Genomic DNA, 14546 nt, shown 5'->3' with positions numbered 1-14546 from the left:
AAAATGACCCCTTATATGAAAAAGACAGGAAGGGCTTCCTTCATATATTTGTTTGACCCATGCAAGAAGGGAGAAACTGGCATAAAATGAAGAAAATAAGGGTGTGTGATGAAGTGAATTTTATCATAGATGGTTGTTATACATGTAAAATCAACACACACACACATGAAAGGTTCTTTTTCTAAATAAACTAAATTTAGCAGATGTTTGCTGGGAAATAAAATAATAATAATAGAACACGAAAATCCAGCCAACATGGTCTTATGTACTACTACTGCTACTACAGATGATGATGATAATGCTAATAATAATATGGTAATTGGGTTAACTATATAATGTTAAATGGTGAGATCTGGGATGATAACAATGACAACATTTAAAATTCTAATGACAACAAGAGTAATTACGGCAAATATTAAACACTGACACTGGTGATGAGGAGGAGGAGGAGGATGGTGGTGGTGGTTGGTGCTAGAAACAATAGGAGGACTAATTATAAAGTCTGGGCAGACAAAACATTAATGACAACAGTAAAAATCATGAAAAATGGGGGGGGGTCCTCTTTTTGTGTCAGACAGAAATTGCTTTTTTTTATATCTTAAGCCCAAAACTTTTTGTTTGGTTTTTCTTTCTTTTTTGTTGCTGTTGTTGAAAAAGTACATGACCTCTGCTGTTTTTCTCCCTCCCCACATTTTCCAGGGTGTCTTGGCATATTTGTGTTAATGTTTGTCAAAAACTTGCTGAAGGATGCAGTCTTTTCACTCTCTTCTAACATAAACCCTCTCTCTGCCTCCCTGCTCACCCCACGATAGGGCTTGGCTTTGGTCTTATTGGCTGGCTCTCTCTGTCTGCAGGCACCCTCTGTGTGTGTGTGCATATGTGCCCCTCTTCTGTCAATCTTGGCCTGAGTTACATACTTTCTCCGCCTCCCCCCCTCTTTTTCTCTCTCTGAATGTATCTGTTTATTCCCCCACCCCCACCCAGTGGTGTCTTGTTCCTCATAACACCCAGTCCTTCTTGAGACAATTGACCCTTCTCACTCACAATGTCTTATTCTATTGGCTCATCCCATAAATAATGCAGTGTTTTTCAATTGTATGAACTAAAAGCCAGAGGGGGACAGGATAAACTATCTGCATCAACTTGCTATAAAAGCAGGTAGTAATTTTAACTCCTGCTTATTCTTAGTGCAAGTTTTGAAGAGTACAGTTCGATTTTAACAGTTATTTTTTCAAAGCTATAAATGGAAGTGGTAAAGGAGCACATTCGGCATCTTTTGCTTTGAGTTCAATAAAGGCAACAACACAATGGAAAGTGTGAGGAATATTGATGCAGTAAATGGGGATTGGACAATAAGCGTAAGCCAGAGTCAACGGTGGTTCTAGAAATTCCAAGCCAGAAACTACAGCCTTGAAGATGAGTCTCATCCTGGAAGATCTGTAGAGCTCAATGAGGACATCCTGCAAACCCCGGTGGAACAAAAGCCCATCGTAACTGTTGAGGAACTAGCAGAGAAGCTTGGATTTGGTCATTCAACCATCAGAGAAGTCAGCAAATTGGGTCAGTGGGTTCCTCACAGACTTTCTGAGTCTAATTGCATGCAAAGAGTGAACGTGACCTTTTCTTTGCTGTCACATCTCACCAATGAACCTTTTTTTCCACTGAATAGTGACTGGTGATGAGAAATGGGCTCTCTATAAAACTGTCAAGCACTGAAAACAGTGGGTAGGGAAAGGAGAGACACCAGCTCCCCAGGCTAAAGAAGGTCTTCACCCATGTAAGGTGTTGCTATCTTTTTGGTGGGATATGAAAGGTTTAGTTCACTTTGAACTTTTAAATCCAAACAATAACAAAGGAGATCTACTGCAAGCAGCTTGAGTAGCTTAAGTCAGCACAAGAAGAAAAACGACCATATTTGGTTTGAAGATGAAAGGTTTCTTCCATCAGGATAATACTCAGCCACATACGGCAAGGAAGAGATTCCAAAGGCTGGAGCAGTTTTAATGGGAAATGATGCCCCACCCACCATATTCACCAGACATTGCCCCATTTGATTATCATTCATTCCGTAGTCTTCAAAATCATTTGGACGAAAAAAATATGAATTCTGTAAACGAGGTCAGAACGGTACTGGAGGAGTATTTTTTGTCACAGACAAGTAAATTTTGGAAGAGGGGCCTTGCAAGTCTACCAGATAGGTGGAAGAGCATTGTAGGAAATGAAGGAGAGTATGTGTTAGATTAAAAAAGAACGTTATCTTAATTTTGAAAAATAAAAGAAGTAAAAAAAAAAAGCTGCATGGTTTATGGAATGACCCAATATGATGCCCCCCCCCACTAAATAACCCCTGTTTTAATACACTTTGTAAAGCTTTCCCTTCCTAATTGTAGGGATTTGGGGGGAAAGTGAACTGGTTTTTTTTTTCTTTCCTAAGATTAGTACAATCTGATCCAACAAGCAACATCATCATTGTCATCATCATCATCTTCATAAGTTTTGTGTTCCCCATTCTTGCATGGGTTGGACTGCTTGTTGCTGTGCTCCGAGGTGGACTATGAATAGTCCCAAATAAACTCAGGCTCAAAACTGCCAATTTAAAGAAAGATTGAGTCAAATCAACCCAAGTACATGACTGGTATTCATTTGGACTTGAAGGTCCCACTGGTGAATGCTTTTTCTTGGTAATTATTTCTGACATTAATGCAATTAGTGTAGTGGGGTGGGAGGTAGTTGATTCAATCAGCCTCTTCCCCTCTCCATTTCACTGGTTCCCTATTTTATTGGACCTAGAATAATGTAAAGTTGACTTTAGTAGCATTTGAACTCAGAAAATAAAAAACTGAAACAAATCTTTTAATGCTTCAACCTCCTCACTAATAAGTCTTTCTAATTTTGGCTTAAGGGGCTTGGGTAGGGGTTATATTGACCCCAGTACTTGACTGGTACTTTGTTTTTAATCAACCCTGAAAAGATAAAAAGCAAAGTTGAATGTAAAGTTGGAAGAAATGCCACTCAGCCTCTTGGCCAGCATTCTAACCATTGTGCCAGGGTCACCGCCTTGATGAGGATGATGATGATGATGATGAATTTCTTCCTTTCTAAAGGTGGAGTGTGATGCAAGGTAGCCTGATATTTGTAAAGATGGGGGTGGGGTAACTCAAAGTATCAGGATATTTCCTGAAATAAATAAAATCTTCATTTCACCACTTTTCGCCTTGTAATCAATATAAACTCCAATATAAACTAAACATCTCCCGTCCATTGTAAACATTGCTAAATGTCTCTGCTAAACAAATTGTTAGATTTTGTTATGTAATTCACAAACTTTGTACCATTTTAGGGGCCAAGTTGGTTGGTTTAGTTTCAAATTTCATGTCTTTAAATTAATAAGCTTCAACCTGGGTGGTAGGGTTTGCTCTCATCAGGTGATTTGACATTCCAAATGGGGGGAGGGGGTAGAAAGTTTTTTTATTTTTACTTTTTTTTAATGTATCTTTGTTGAGGCAGATTTTTTTACCTTTAACTCTTAACAGCCAACACAAATTCTTTCAGGTCAGGTAAACACACCCAACCTGATAAACGTGTAAACTCTTGTTAATTCAAGTCGCAAATGAATTTTCTACATAATCCTGATGCATCTGATTCAGTTTTTGTCTCATTTCAGTGACATCTATTATTGTATAGCAAAACTGATGAGATTAATTAACTTCAGATGAAACAATTGTAAATTGATGTAATTAAAAGGACTTGCTCACTCCATTCTTCTTGTTTGTAATTTAAAAAACTCCATAGATATTTGTGAATTTTCAGGCATCTGTTTGATAAAACAAGCAATCTCTGGATTACTCTGTCTTGTCTGATAGCCTGTACCTGTGGATGAGCTTAATAGGGTAAACTCCACACACACACACATATATATATATATATAACGGGAAGCTTTATGAAAATAAACAAAAGACGAAGGCAGGTGGAAAACAAACGAACAATTGTATTAGTATGGCGCTCAGGAAATATAAATAAAACAAGTCTTTAACGTTTCGAGCCTACGCTCTTCAACAGAAAGATACACAGAGAGAGAAAAACACAGAAAGAAGGAGAGAAAAAAAATGCGTGCAGTAGCTAACGAATCAACATGGCGATCTGATTTCGGCCAGAGGTCAAAGATCAAACATGAGACGCGAGAGCGAAATAAGGGGAGATAATAGGGTTGATAAAAGGGTTGAGAGACCAGCTAAAAGTGCGTGGGAGGGGTCTGGATGTGTGTATGTATAGGGTTGGTGTATGTATTAGTATGTATAAGGGTGTGTGTGTGTGTGTATGAGAGAGTATTAGTGCGTAAGATTGGTCTGGACGTGCGTATGTATGGGGTTGGTGTATGTATTAGTATGTATTAGTACGTATTGGTATGTATAGGTGTGTGTGTGTGAGAGAGTATAAGTGCGTATGCGGGGTCTGGACATGTGTATGTATAGGGTTGGTGTAAGTATTAGTATGTATTAGTTGGTGTGTGTATTAGTATGGCACATCATATGTGATGTGATGTGTAAAGTCATGTGGTGTAGTGAGGAGAAGAGGGGGAGGGGGAGGAGAAGGGGGGAGGAGAGGATGGGGAGAAGGAAGGGGATGAGGGGGATGAAGGAGGAATATATATATATATATATATATATTCTCTCTGACCTTCCTATTGGACTGTCACCTTTCTGTGCCCACTCACCTATCTTAAGCTTCTTGCCAAAACAATGAGAGGAGACACAAATATTGGGAGTTTTTCATGGTTGAATTAGTGTCTGTCTCCCCCACCACCACCGTAGATTGACTGAAAGAATAGTGTATAATTTCACACCTGTAAAATAACTCTTTTTACTCCCTTAACTCCCCCCTCACCCCTCTCTCTCTTGACTGTCCTGTGGTACTTTTTTTTTTCAACCCAATTTGATAAAGTATGCCACAACCACCACACTATGTTGTTGATACCCAGTAATATCCATTTAGATCTTATCTAGTTATCACTCTACCTATCTCTCTTTCCCTCTCAGACACACACACACACACACACACGAGCACACTATGTAGTTACATTCTCAATACTTTATAGCTGTCCACTACTTGGAGGGGGAGATGGCCACCACTAACAATGAGAAAGCATTTAAAATATATTTAAAATATTTTTTTTATTGGTTTGTGTTCAACAGTGATTCCTTAATAGCTCATTGTAGCCCTGGGCTGACCAAAACCTTGTAAGTAGCTGTGTTAGAACTGAAAGAAGGCTGTTTGTGTGTGTGTATTGACATCTTGACCTCATTGGATTGTTTTAAACAAGCCATCACCGTTCTCCACACAACTTTTAACATGTAGACTCCCTACATACATTTTTTACTACCCTAAACCCCTTCTATCACAAACATATTGCCCGTTAGAGACCAAGTGCTTTCATTGTTCCGTCAACAGTGAAGCAATGTCTTAAACATAGACTTAATAATAATGAAATGTTTCCAGGAAACAAATTATGTCAAAGAAACATTCTGCTTGGAGAAATAGCAGGAGGCCATTTTGTAAATCTCTGATTTTTTTTGTTTGTTTTTATTGTTAGTTTTGGTTCCTCTTAAAGTTGTAACATTTTCCTTTCTGAAAATCATGGTTTGAAAAAAGCTAATTCAAAGGGCCAGTCTTCAGTAGTATCATTGATACTATAAGATAAGTCATCATTTCATTGTTTTTTACTTCTGCTTTTTCAATGCTGGAATGAGTTGGAAAGGAACTTGTTGAGACACCTGGATGCTCTTTCTGTCACCAACCCTTACTTTGTTTTTCAAATAAGATATTAATCTTAAAAGCTGAACCTAAGAAGCGTCAGTTGTGGCGTGCAAGAGAGACGGCTGCGCTGGTATGGTCATGTGACAAGAAAGGCTGAAGATAGTTGTGTGCAAAAGTGCTACACCCTAGCAGTGGAGGGAACCTGTGGAAGAGGTAGACCCAGGAAAACCTGGGACGAGGTGGTGAAGCACGACCTTCGAACTTTAGGTCTCACTAAGGAAATGTCTAGAGACCGAGACCTATGGAAGTATGCTGTGCATGAGAAGACCCGGCAAGACTAGTCAGGCCATAACCCGTGGCCCCGACCTGGGACGTAGTCAGTCCTGTGCATACCTTCCTTCTTGTGACACTTATGAAGACCTGTTGAGGCAAGTGAAATCAAATCAAATCAAAACAAATCAAAATAGATGAACATCAGTGGAATTGTATTCTTTGTGGTACCAGTGCCGGTGGCACACAAGAAAACCACCCAAACATGGCCGTAACCAGTACCGCATCGACTGGCCTCCGTGCTGTGGGCACAACAAACACCATCCGATCGTGGCCGTTCGCCAGCCTCATCTGGCACCTGTGCCGGTGGCACATAAAGACACCATCCGAAGACCCGGCGACGTAGTCAGTCCACCTGTGCATACCTTCCCTCTTATGACACTTGTGAAGACCTGTTGAGGCAAGTGAAAATCAAACCAAATCAAAATAGATGAATATCAATGGAATTTGTATCTTTGTGGTTCCAGTACCGGTGGCACACAAGAAAACCATCCGAAGTGGCCGTAGCTGGTACCGCATCGACTGGCCTCCGTGCTGTGGGCACAACAAACACCATCTGATCGTGGCCGTTCGCCAGCCTCACCTGGCACCTGTGTCGGTGGCACATAAAAACACCATCCAAAGACCCGGCGACGTAGTCAGTCCACCTGTGCATACCTTCCCTCTTATGACACTTGTGAAGACCTGTTGAGGCAGAGGCAAGTGTGTGACACTTGTGAAGACCTGTTGAGGCAGAGGCAAGTGTGTGACACTTGTGGAGACCTGTTGAGGCAAGTGTGTGACACGCGTGACACTTGTGAAGACCTGTTGAGGCAAGTGAAAATCAAACCAAATCAAAATAGATGAACATCAATGGAATTTGTATCTTTGTGGTTCCAGTACCGGCGGCACACAAGAAAACCATCCGATCGTGGCCGTTCGCCAGCCACATCTGGCACCTGTGTCGGTGGCACATAAAGACACCATCCGAAGACCCGGCGACGTAGACAGTCCACCTGTGCATACCTTCCTTCTTGTAACACTTGTGAAGACCTGTTGAGGCAAGTGACACTTGTGAAGACCTGTTGAGGCAAGTGAAAATCAAAAATCAAATCAAATCAAAACAAATCAAAATAGATGAACATAAATGGAATTTGTATCTTTGTGGTACCAGTGCCGGTGGCACACAAGAAAATCATCCGAACGTGGCCGTAGCCAGTACCGCATAGACTGGCCTCCGTGCTTTGGGGACGTAACAAACACCATCCGATCGTGGCCGTCCGCCAGCCTCATCTGGCACCTGTGTCGGTGGCACATAAAAACACCATCCGAGCGTGGCCGTCTGCCAGCCTCGTCTGGCACCTGCCAGCCTCATCTGGCACCTGTGTCGGTGGCACATAAAAACACCATCCGAGCGTGGCCGTCTGCCAGCCCCGTCTGGCACCTGTGTCGGTGGCACATAAAAACACCATCCGAGCGTGGCCGTTCGCCAGCCTCGTCTGGCACCTGTGTCGGTGGCACATAAAATCACCCACTACACTCTCGGAGTGGTTGGCGTTAGGAAGGGCATCCAGCTGTAGAAACACTGCCAGATCTGACTGGCCTGGTGCAGCCTTCGGGCTCCCCAGACCCCAGTTGAACCGTCCAACCCATGCTAGCATGGAAAACAGACGCTAAATGATGATGATGATGATGATGATGATATTAATCTTCCCACATAGAAATTGCCAAACTTCAGGACAATTTGTTTTACTGGAGACCTGAACAAGCGTCACCATTTCTGCTCAGAAGATAGCAACAGTTTGTGGTCCCATGGAAACCAGCTCCACCCCTTCCCCCTCACATACATAATGGGCTTTTTTCTAGTTTCTGCCAACCAAATTTTACTCACAAGGCATTGGTCAACCCAGCAAAATGTCCGGTCAAGTGGGATTGAATCCAAAACTACATCATTGCAAGGTAAACTTTATAACCACACAACCTTATCGAAATAACAACAACATTCAGAAGATGCAACTGTCTCCATATGCATGTGTGTGTGTGTGTTTCTATTCCAGAGTCGTCACAGCTTAAATTAATTGCTGATGTTGAGATTCCTCATTGAAGTTTTTGAAATAAAAAAAAATTTTTTTCTAATTTCTTAACTTGAAAAACAGTTAAGGATTGGTGACAGGAAGAGTATCCAGCTGTAAAACTCCTGCCTCAACTCCTCTGGCTAAACCCATTGAGCGTAGGAGAAGAAGCTAAATGAACAAATTTGTACAGGTGATTCCACTTAGGTATGGTGATACTAATAATCAGTTATTAGAACTCAATATGGACACACTTGAGAGGAAACCACAGCAGAGTGAGTCCAGGTTGCAATCGGAATAAACTGAATGACAAAGTGTGTGTGTGTTTGGGGCACCAAAGTTCTGAAAAATTGGAACCTTTAATTATCATCCTAGCCATAATGAGAATTTTTGCAATATCAATAAATGCAATCACCGTGAACCCTTAAACATGTCCAACCTTTGGAGAGTGAAGGACAAACCAGAGTGATGAAACCCCAAAACATAAAAAGTTTCACTGACAACAAACATAGATTCCCATCATCAGTTGCCTGTGTGTGTGTGTGTGTGTGTGTGTGAAAACACATTCTTTTTGTGCTCAACTTCTAATCACATCTGCATACAACACATCATAAACACATTCTCTTCTTTATTTTCTTTCTTTTTGATTCCTATCTTAATTAATCCATCCCTTTTCGTAATGGATGGATTATGGTTTTGCCCTCCATTGCCCCTGGGTGGGTGATTTTCTCTTTTTTTGCTGCCACTTACTAATTATTTTCTTGTTGATTCCAAGAAGCAATCAACCCAGTCACTGTTCAATCAACGGGAGAAACCGATTCCTTCAGTAGTTTAGAGGAGGCCCCGGTCGTTGGCTGGCCTTCACTTTCTATCTCATCACTGTTATTCAGAGACATCCACCTCCCGGGAGGTTCAGCTCAAGATGTCAAGTGTATAAAATTGTGTGGGTTTTGTGTAGATATATGAGAAAGAGGATAACTTTCTTTTTCCAGATATTCACATGTCAATAGTACTACTACTACCACTGCCACCCTCATATTCAACAATCTCTTCCCTCCCCTCACGTTCTCCTGCCCTCACTTAACTCTTACATTTGAGATTCACATGGCAACTTCCATATTTTGATAGACTTGCCACAAACATGTAAACGACACTCCACAGATATAAAATGGCACAACCCCACCTCTCTCTCTTCTCTCTCTCTTTCCTTAATAAAGGTATTGATACACAATGGTAGGTGAGGGTGGAGTGTACTTTTCAATTCTATTAATTCTAATTTGTGTCTCAGTATATTTGGATCTGTAGAATGTGGGGTAGTGAATATAAACCTTACAGGTAAATATCATTGTGTTATCCACTGATAATGGAAAATGGTAAAAATGATGCTTACAGAATATAGGTTATCACAGATTACTTCTATTGTGCAAAAGTTTCTTGGTTTTTTTTTTTATATATCTCTTACATTTTGGCAACTCTCCTCAGGTTTTTCAACTTTTTTAGTTTTAGCAGTTACAGAAACAATACTTCCACACTGTGTGTGTGTACACACACTCATTATCATCATCATTTACCATTCACCTTCCATGCTGGCATAGGTTGGATGGCTTGATAGGAATTGATGGTTTTGCAGGATTGAAGCATTCTCCTAGATCTACTATGAGGTGCCCTTCCTAATGCCAACCCTTTTATAAAATGTGCTGGGTGCATTTTTCATGGCAGCAGGACCCTCGTGAGGTTGCTCTGCAGCTTAGGGGTCTAGATTTTCCTTTGACTGAGAGGGAGTCAGTTCTTTTGCTAGATCAGGGATTAAGGCATGAAAGAAGGGACCAGAAGAGAAGAGCTTGCTATAGAGAAATTACATTCTAGAGAAGGAGGTCAGTGCCTGGGATGGGGCTGGAAAGATTATATATATAAAAAAGAAGAAGCATAGAATACATTTGTGTGTGTTCCAGGTTAGCAATGAGAATAATGGCAGAGATTTCAGTTTTTAGTTTGCAAGATTCTTGATGTGTAATCATGTGTTGAAACACATTTTGGTTTTGTATCTTAGGAGGGTCGTTATACCAATAATAAACACTATTAACTGGTTCTATTCACTTCTTTTATTTGTTAAATGACCTGCTAATTAACTTACTGATTCTTTGATTAATTATTCAATTAATTAATCAATCAGTTATGTTTTCAAAGTTCTTTCATAACTATTCACAATTTCATGAAAGGTTAGTAGTTAACCAATTAACAAAAATATAGAAGTGAAATAGTATCAGTGTGTGTGTGTTTATTATTGGCATAATGACCCTCCCAAAATCTGCTTCATGTATTTTACAACAACTTAGATGACTACTTATTGATTTTTTTTTTTTTATGGATAATCAACACTTTTATGTGTTTGTTACATATATATGTTTATGTATGTTAGACCAATGGGAACAAGCAAAGCCCAAATCTCTTTGCAGGCAGGACTGTCTTCTGCTTGGTGAGGTGAGTGCAGTTCATAGTGTGCTTTTGAACGTTTGTAATTTGATACTTGCAGGGGGGATGGATGTGTGTGGGTGTGATGAGAGAGAGAGAGATTACCTGTCAATATAATTTTTATGAAATATAAATCACAGGGAAATAAGAAAATCTGTTTATTAAAACAACTCAGTTGTATACAAAAAAACAAACAAAACACAAAAGAAAAAAAAGTCCCTCCATTTCTGTGCCCACCCACTCCATCAATGTGTTTGTATTTCAGCTCCTGTCTAAATATTGCTGGCTTTTGTGTGTGTGCGGCTTTAATTGTATGTGCTGGGCTTTCTATTTTCGTTTTGTTCTTAACTAACATCTGTAGATTTCTTTTCCACCTTCTTGAGCACTTGATAAGAAGGTACCCTACTGCCCACCCCACCCCACCCCCGTTGCTGGAGTTAGAAAATCAGGTAGGAGTGGCAACAATACACACACACTGCATTTATGAATAGGTTATAGTAGTAATAGTAGTAGTAGTAGGTTTCTGAAATTTTATAATTTTAGATTTCTACCTTAAACATAAAGAGAACAGGTGCTATCAATATCTAGGCTTGCCTTTTCAATATATGTATATTTCAAAGGAGATGGCTTTATATATATATATATAGTTTAATATGTTATGGATGCAATTGCACCAGACTATCACCATTACTCATCTGTATGTTTTATTCTTCATATATTTTAATAACCCCTGCACTTTTTTTTTTTATGTAGTTTAAATCTAAATTTAAAATGTAGAGCAATAGGATTTAGTCTGTTGTTTATATGAAACTATAAAGCATTTCAACAACTTTATTTTATTTATTCATTTCCTGATGGAAATATTAAATTAATCCAACTTGATCGTTCCCTTCTGTAATGTTTAACAAAATCCACCCATGAGAAAGTTATTCCCGTCATATGTTGAGGAAAGCTTTGCTAATTTCAGTTCAACTTGGTCCAGCATTTTACTGAACTATTGTTTTGCTTTCATCTGTCTTGGGTTAAATAAGTCTCTAAGTCTGGATATGTCATCACCATCATCTTTTGTTTAGCATCCACTTTGCCATGCTGTTGTGGGGCAAAGCAAATTCATTGAGGCAGATTTTCTTACAGCTGCAGCCCTTCCTGTATTTGTGTTTGTCCCCCACCACAACCACCACCAGTGTGGGTGTGTTCATGCTCCCATAACCTAGCAGTTCAGCAACATAAACTGATAGAATAAGTACCAGGCTTTAAAACAAAAAGAAAGAAACTCCTGGAATCAATTGATTTGAGTAAAACTTCTTCAAGGTGGCGACACCCCAGCATGGCTGAAATAAGTAAAAGAGAGACACATGGTCCAGTGCTGCTACTCTCACCCATCTTTGCCATCTTCCTTCTGCATTCTAAGCTCTCTCCCCTCAGGTATGAAACATGTCCTGTGCCACCACACTCAGATTATCTTGATGCTTATTTTCCTATTCTTGTCAAGATTCTAAAGATTATTTCAATTAAAGTTATTAAACCAATATTCTTTGTATTCTCTCTGAATATATTCCGGCTTCTCTGTGTTGTAACTTTAGCTTTCATTTCCACATGAACCCCTTTTGTTTATTTATCCTAACAGTAAGGGAGAGCTTAGAGCTTTAGTCTTTGGGGAGGTCTTATTTGCCAATAACCAGACACACGAATTCACTGGAGGTTTTGTTTTATTAATCTGTCATCAGTTCTTTTTGTTGTTTTTTTTTTCATCCCACTACTGGGATCTGCCCAGTGGTTTCAAATTCTCTAATTTTCTTTGTTTTTATTGGTACTATGCCCACCCACCCCACAAGGGTGCAACACTATCACTTTCAACGTTTAATGTCCATTTTCCATGCTGGCATGGGTTGGACAGCTTGACAAGAACTGGCAGCTGCACCAAATTCCAGTGTTTGTTTTGGCATGGTTTCTACAGCTGGATGCCCTTCTTGATGCCAACCACTTAAGATTGTGCTGGGTGGCTATTAACATGGCACCACACTAGTGCTTTTTGTTTGGCACCTTGATTAAACGAAATTCAAAGCAAAATTAGGAAACTTGATTTTTCTTAAAATGGACAGGTGGGGAGGATGCTGTAAATATTTTCCAGTTACACAATTGTTTGAGACCAAAAAAATGATGCAGTGCCCTTTTTTTCTTTTTTACTTTTAATTTCTGGAGTGAAAGAAAAATCAACTGATCAATAAAGAAATCAATAATCATTCAATATGTATTGAAGACTCCAAAAATAGGCCAAATAAAATGATGGTTTTTTTTCTACCTTGTACTTTACCCATAGAGGTAGAATGGCTAAGTGGTCAAGAGTTTTGCTTTACAACCATAAGGCCTTGGGTTCAATCCCAGTCTATAGCATCAAGTGTAAAATGTCATTTTCTATAATTTTGGACCATTGGGTTTGAAGGAGACTGTAGGGAATCTTGTGGCTTAAAAGGTCCAGCCTTGTAACACAGTGTCATGCTAATTCTGTCTCAAAATTACTTTAAGGGTACACATGCCTGTGGAATACACAGCCACTTGTTTCACTAACTGAATTACCTGCTCCTGAATGAACAACTAAATCTTCATCATCAAACAAGAGAGTTCCATCACCACCACCACCACCACTCTACATACATATAGAAAAAAAGTTTGTGGGGGGGATGGGTCTCTTTTTCTGTGACTGGTCATAACTTTTAGCAACAATATTTGGTATGTCATCCACAATGTTACCTTAGATTGTCAAAAATCTACAAAATTCACAGCCTCACCTATTTGTATAAATCATATTGATTCAACCAATCTATGGCTGGAGTCTGGCCTCTTCAATATCCACGACTGAAGAGGATAGCATTTTGGCTTTGTTCTTCTTAATTAACATCATCATCATCATTTGTTTTCCATCCTGGTAAGGGTTGGATGGCTTGACAGGAACTGGTAGAGCCAGAAGCCACACCAGGTTCCATTGTCTGCTGTGGTTTCTGCCCTCCCCAACACCAACCAGTTGAGAGTATATTGGGTGCTTTAATAATAAACACCCTTTCCACCTCTGTTGTGGTGATTAGTTACTTTAATGGCTGTAAACAATAAATTGTTGTTATGCGACCGAATCCTGTCGGGATCAGGTCTACGTTTCATCTCTTCAGTGTTCATCATCATCATCGTTTAACGTCCGCTTTCCATGCTAGCATGGGTTGGACGGTTCAACTGGGGTCTGGGGAGGCCGAAGGCTGCACCAGGCCAGTCGGATCTGGCAGTGTTTCTACAGCTGGATGCCCTTCCTAACGCCAACCACTCCGAGAGTGTAGTGGGTGATTTTATGTGCCACCGACACAGGTGCCAGACGAGGCTGGTGAACGGCCACACTCGGATGGTGTTTTTTATGTGCCACCGACACAGGTGCCAGACGAGGCTGGCAGACGGCCACGCTCGGATGGTGTTTTCTTATGTGCCACCGACACAGGTGCCAGACGAGGCTGGCGAACGGCCACGATCGGATGGTGTTTGTTACGTGCCCACAGCACGGAGGCCAGTCGATGCGGTACTGGCTACGGCCACGTTCGATGGTTTTCTTATGTGCCACCGGCACTGGTACCGCAAAGATACAAATTCCATTGATGTTCATCTATTTTGATTTGTTTTGATTTGATTTGATTTGATTTTCACTTGCCTCAACAGGTCTTCACAAGTGTCACAAGAAGGAAGGTATGCACAGGTGGACTGACTACGTCCCAGGTAGGGGCCACAGGTTATGTTCTCACTAGTCTTGCCGGGTCTTCTCACGCACAGCATACTTCCATAGGTCTCGGTCTCTAGTCATTTCCTTGGTGAGACCTAAAGTTCGAAGGTCATGCTGCACCACTTCGTCCCAGGTTTTCCTGGGTCTACCTCTTCCACAGGTTGATAAAATAAAGTACCAGT

General features: G+C 40.4%; 1 protein-coding gene across 2 annotated transcripts in view; it reads left to right on the top strand.

Moving 5' to 3' along the window:
* Positions 1–14546, top strand: part of LOC115209255 (alpha-parvin) — a 125821-nt gene that overhangs the window by 81915 nt on the left and 29360 nt on the right. The gene's annotated exons all lie outside the window — the stretch shown is intronic.

The sequence above is a fragment of the Octopus sinensis genome, linkage group LG3 (genome assembly GCF_006345805.1).
Source record: "Octopus sinensis linkage group LG3, ASM634580v1, whole genome shotgun sequence".
Lineage (NCBI taxonomy): Eukaryota > Metazoa > Mollusca > Cephalopoda > Octopoda > Octopodidae > Octopus > Octopus sinensis.
The sequence above is the reverse complement of the archived record's forward strand: the minus strand, read 5'-3'. Positions and strand labels throughout refer to the sequence as shown.